Genomic DNA, 5449 nt, shown 5'->3' on the forward strand with positions numbered 1-5449 from the left:
GCAACGAGAACCATCGTTGATTTCATACGAGAGTCAATTGTTCGCACGCGCGACTTTCGTACCGAGCGTAATGGCAACATACCAACCTCAGACGCCGCGAGGTGAGGGCAACGCGTGGAACGGTGACACCGCGGATAACCATTTTGTTTAAAACATATTTAAAACATTAAAAACATATTTTGAGCAAAAAAAACACGGTGTTTTGTTCTTTTAAAAAAAAACATGATTTTTATCAACCCTGGATATAATGGACTATTGTTTACATACACGCGTTTACCTTAAATTTATCGCGATACGAGACTCAGGTACAAGTGATAATGCAGAAAAATACAAGCCGTTGGAGGATTGTATTTTTCTGCATAACATCAATTGTCAATACCTGAGTCTCATATCGCAATAATTTTAAGGATTGATGACAATAAAAAGCAGTGTTGCAGTAATTCTATGTTCACACAAACACTAAAACTGCTTAAGCGTCATTATTACATATGAAATGTCGCATCCTGAAAGTTTTTTTCTCTTTTATTATAAAATAAAGTATCGCTCTTATAATAAACGTCTTTTAGGCTGCTTTCCTTTTAGGAGACACAGTCGACACAAATCGACACAAGTGTCGTTCTATCTTTGTCAAAGCAGCCTTAATAATCAAATTAAATGTGACATGTTTGTTTATTTATATATGTTTAAGTTTAATAAACGCCAAATTATCACCGAATTCGAGTTTTTAACTTGATGACTACAAAAGCTACAAACGGAAATTCGCCATATCTGTTTACAACCGCATGGGTGCGCACATGAGATCCGTTCCATTTCTCTATGCGCTGCATGCGCATGGGAAAAAAGAACCGAGCTAATACGCGCATAGGATGCGCTGCGTTCTATGCGGTCCATGCGTGAAACGGAACGCACCCTGGATTACGCATTGAAGAATGAAATTGAAGATTGAAAGATTGAAGTTTGACCAATCAGAACAAAAGGAATCAAAATTTCTTTGTCCTCATTGGTGAAATTTCAATCTTTAATCTTTAATTTCAATCTTCAATGCATAGTCTGATTCCGGTCTAACGCATACCTACTATAGTATTTCCATAGTTTTTCGTATGCGATACTTTTCGAGAATAGGGGCCAGGGTTGCCAGATTAGGCGACATGTCGCAAATTAGGCGATTTTCTCTTTCCCTCTGGCGACTATTAGCCCGGACCTACAATAAATTTTTAAGTTTTAAATCATAAGGAATGGAATCACAATGAATTAAGGGTCCTGTACATAAAAGTCGTAGATGGTCGTGGAGTCTTAAGTCGTATTAAACCAACCAATCACAATCAAATATAAGGAGAATACTCGATTGGAATTGGTCAGTTTTTTACGACTTAAGGGGGTGATCCCGATTGATCACGGCTCGATTGGACATCACCAATCACAGCGACCGATGCTTAGGAGCTTTGTAGTCTCAAGCGCTGTGAGTGGCTCGTGTCCAATTGAGCTGTGTCCAATTGGGTGCCACCCAATTTCTTACAGCTTAAGGCAATACGATGACAAGATTCTAATCCAGCTAGCAATCCAACAAGAAAACAAGCATCGTGTGCCGCTGGCTTTACTTCCATCTGATAAGTTCGGTCTCCAGGGGCTCTATTCTTGAAAAGAAACGTATACGAAAGTCTAGGGAAATACTATAGTATACGTAACGTATACTGTAGCATTTCTCTAGATTTTCGTATACATTTCTTTTCAAGAATAGAGCCCCAGGGCTTTTATTCTTGAAAAGTATCGCATACGAAAAACTAGAAAAATGCTATAATATATGTAAGGCCGGAATCAAGGTATCAATCATGAAACTTTAAAACACCTATTGTAGATCTGGACTTAGGCGACGCCGTAACGGCAGCGCCGAGACCCCCTTTATCATCCCCTTTATCATAATAAGATTTTTATTGTAGATCTAGAAGAAAACATCAATAGCAAGCAGCGACGCAGCGGGCGCTCACTTTCAGGTGTTGTCTGCTGAACGCAGCCATTGAATTTTTGTTGATACTGCTGCGAGGCTCCTGATATTATAGATTTATGGTTGCGTTCCGTTATTCACTGCGAGTGAAATTCACTACAGAAAATCTATAGTTCACGTTACGTATGCTATAGATGTTCAGTAATCGCAGTGAATAACGGAACGCAGCCTGTGTGGTTTATGCCAGTGCTGAAAATACATAGTGCACGTAACATTTATTATATATACCACTAATAGCTAACAGTTAAATATTGGAACGCAATCCGTCCGTTAGATCGGTTAGCTTAACCTCGGATCTACAATAGGGTTTTAAGCCTTAAGCCATAAGAAATGGGCGAATCACAGTCGCTTATTCTTTTCGGATTCGACTGTAATTGGTCAGTTTCTTACGGCATAAGGCATAAAACACCTATTGTAGATCCAGACTAACCGGAGATCCGGGTTGTGTTCCAATAACTGTCGAAAATATTTTTTTTAGTTACAAGGTTGGTAGCGCTGTGATTAACATAGCTGTGTTCCGTAAGAAGCTTCTGCTAAGTAAGCTAAGTTTCCACCGAGGGTTTAAACCGGATCAGAATGTAAGAACCAACCAACTACAATCGCGTATTCCCCTGTTACAGTCGAATGACAGGGGAATGCTCGACTGTAGTTGGTTGGTTCTTACATTCTGATCCGGTTTAAACCCTCGGTGGAAACTTAGCTTACTTAGCTGATTTCTTACGGAACACACCTATGTTAATTACAGCGTTACCAACCTTGTAACTAAAAAGAATATTTTCGACACAGCTATCGGAACACAGCCCCTAGGCTGCGGTCAAAAACATCACCCGGGCGTCTCCGTGTATTATCTTATCCTTGTTTAACACTGAGTGAGCAACAAAGATAATACGATACGCGGGGGTACTCGGGTGATGTTTTTGAACGCAGCCCTAGAGGTATCTTAACGCGCGAATTTGAAGATGGTTAAACACGGCAAATATGCGTGTTCTCTCCAGGGAATGGAAGTAACTCGTTACTTGTAACGAAATTACAATTACAAGTTATTTTTTTGGTAACTTTACTAGTAACTGCGTTATTTTTTTTCTTTGATAACTGTAATGCGGGGTCTACAATAGAAGTCGTAGCGGTCGTAGGGTCTTAAGTCGTAGAAAATTGACCAATCATAGTCGATTATTCTTCTCATATTTTACTGTGATTGGTTAATTTTCTATGACTTAAGACTCTACGACTGCTACGACTTTTATTGTAGACCCCGCTTTATGGTAACAAAGTTACATTTTTTGGTAACGGTAACGAATTTTACAGTTACTTTTATTGTTACTTTGCACATGATTGGACACCATACGATACAAGCCACTTACACTGTAAAAAAATTTCATAAATTTACACATATAATAAATGTAAAATAGATTACATGATTAGTTCTGTAAATATAAAAAATCATGCAATTTTACAGAAATTATGTAATTCCACAAAAATTATGTAAATTTGTTTTTATTGTGTAAATATATCTTATTTTATATTGGAAATTATGTAAATAGCAGGATATTTTGAATATTTTCTGTAATTATCCAAATTTTAGTAATATTACGTAATATGAAAGAAATTGTTCACGTATTGTTGTTAAATGTATAATAATATATAATGCGAAATGTATTGTCATATTATCGTTCCTGTAGTACACATACACATTGCAATTGTACTTTCACAATCTGCTTAGTTCCAAACCACAAGAAATTATTTTTATTAGGTGTTAAACTTAATTCCTGCCGTTTTTCGTCTCCAAAATTGATTTGTTTCGAAGGAAAGATGAATGAATACCTTAATCAAAGTAATTTCCTCCATTTTCTACTTTATTACTAATTAATAATACTTTATTAATAAAACTTTGATTAAGGTATTTCCCTTCGAAACAAATCAATTTTGGAGACGAAAAACGGCAGGAATTAAGTTTAACACCAAATATTTGCATATTGCAAATTTACGAACTTGTGGACGTTTACAACTATTGTAGTGGATCTCAAAATTATCCAGCATAATAGTTGTAATTTTACACAATTTTTTACAATGCGCTTGAGACTAGAGAAGCCTCTAGACCCGTAATTGTTGGTCGTCGATTTAAAAAAAAGTAACGGAAAAGTAACGAAAAGTTACTTTCTCAAGTAACGGTAACTGTAACGAGTTACTTTTAATAAGCGTTATATAATTCAAAAGTAGATGTTTTATAGAGCTCTAATAGATGTTTAAAAGACATTATATGGATTAAATGTAGCTGTTTTATAGAGCTTCCGTAGATGTTAATAAGTGTTGTATAGATCAACTGTAGAAGTGTTATGCTCTACAATAGAAATCGTAGCAGTCGTAGAGTTTTAAGTCGTAGAAAATTAACCAATCACAGTCGAATATAAGAAGAATAATAGACTGACGTTTATTATAAATATGTAAAAAATGTCATTACTTTTTAAAACTCAAATTAATAAAAAATATGTCGGAATAATAAAATAATCACGGAAGTTAACAACACAATATAATTGCGTTAAGTGTACCATATATAAGGACAATAAGAACTGTGTGTATCGATAGTTATAAGTGGCATAATGGATAAAGTACATGACTCATAACCCTGAAGTCCCAGGTTCTCAAAACCCAGCCGGTAAGTGAAAAAGATTAAAATATATTATAATTAAAAATTAGAATTTATATTAATAAAATTATTAGGTGTACAACTTTGCTTCCGCCGTTTTTTTCCGAAATTCGAGGCTTTAATGTAAAAAACTGGTTATACATTTATGATTCAAAGTATTGTCCATTGCTGGCCACTACTTTCTCCCATTTTTCGGGCAGCATACGAATCCCGCGTCGACAAAACTGGTCATCTTTTGAGGCGATCCACGAATTGATCCAATTTTTTACTTCTTAATAAGACCGGAAGTGCTGGTCAGCCAGGCCCTGTGCCATTGATCGAAACAAGTGATGGTCAGAGGGAGCAACGTCTGGAGAATACGGCGGGTGGGGCAGGACTTCCCATTTCAACGTTTCCAAGTATGTCTTGACCACTTTCGCAACATGAGGTCGGGTGGCACCCAGTTGGACACAAGCCACTCACAGCGTTTGAGACTACAAAGCTCCTAGACACCTGGTCGCTGTGATTGGTGGTGTTCAATCGAGCCGTGATCAATCGGGATTACCCCCATGTGATCGAGCATTGTCATGCTACAAAATCACTTTATCGTGTCTCTCGTTGTATTGCGGACGTTTGTCTTTCAATGCTCGGCTCAAACGCATCAATTGCGTTCGATACCGATCGCCTGTGATTGTTTCAGTCGGTTTTAAAGCTCATAATACACTATGCCGAGCTGGTCCCATCAAATATAGAGCATGACCTTGGAGCCGTGAATATTCGGTTTGGCCGTCGACGTGGAAGCATGGCCGGGAACTCCCCATGAT

This window comes from Trachymyrmex cornetzi, unplaced genomic scaffold (assembly GCF_001594075.2).
Source record: "Trachymyrmex cornetzi isolate Tcor2-1 unplaced genomic scaffold, Tcor1.1 scaffold978, whole genome shotgun sequence".
NCBI classification, from domain to species: Eukaryota; Metazoa; Arthropoda; class Insecta; order Hymenoptera; family Formicidae; genus Trachymyrmex; species Trachymyrmex cornetzi.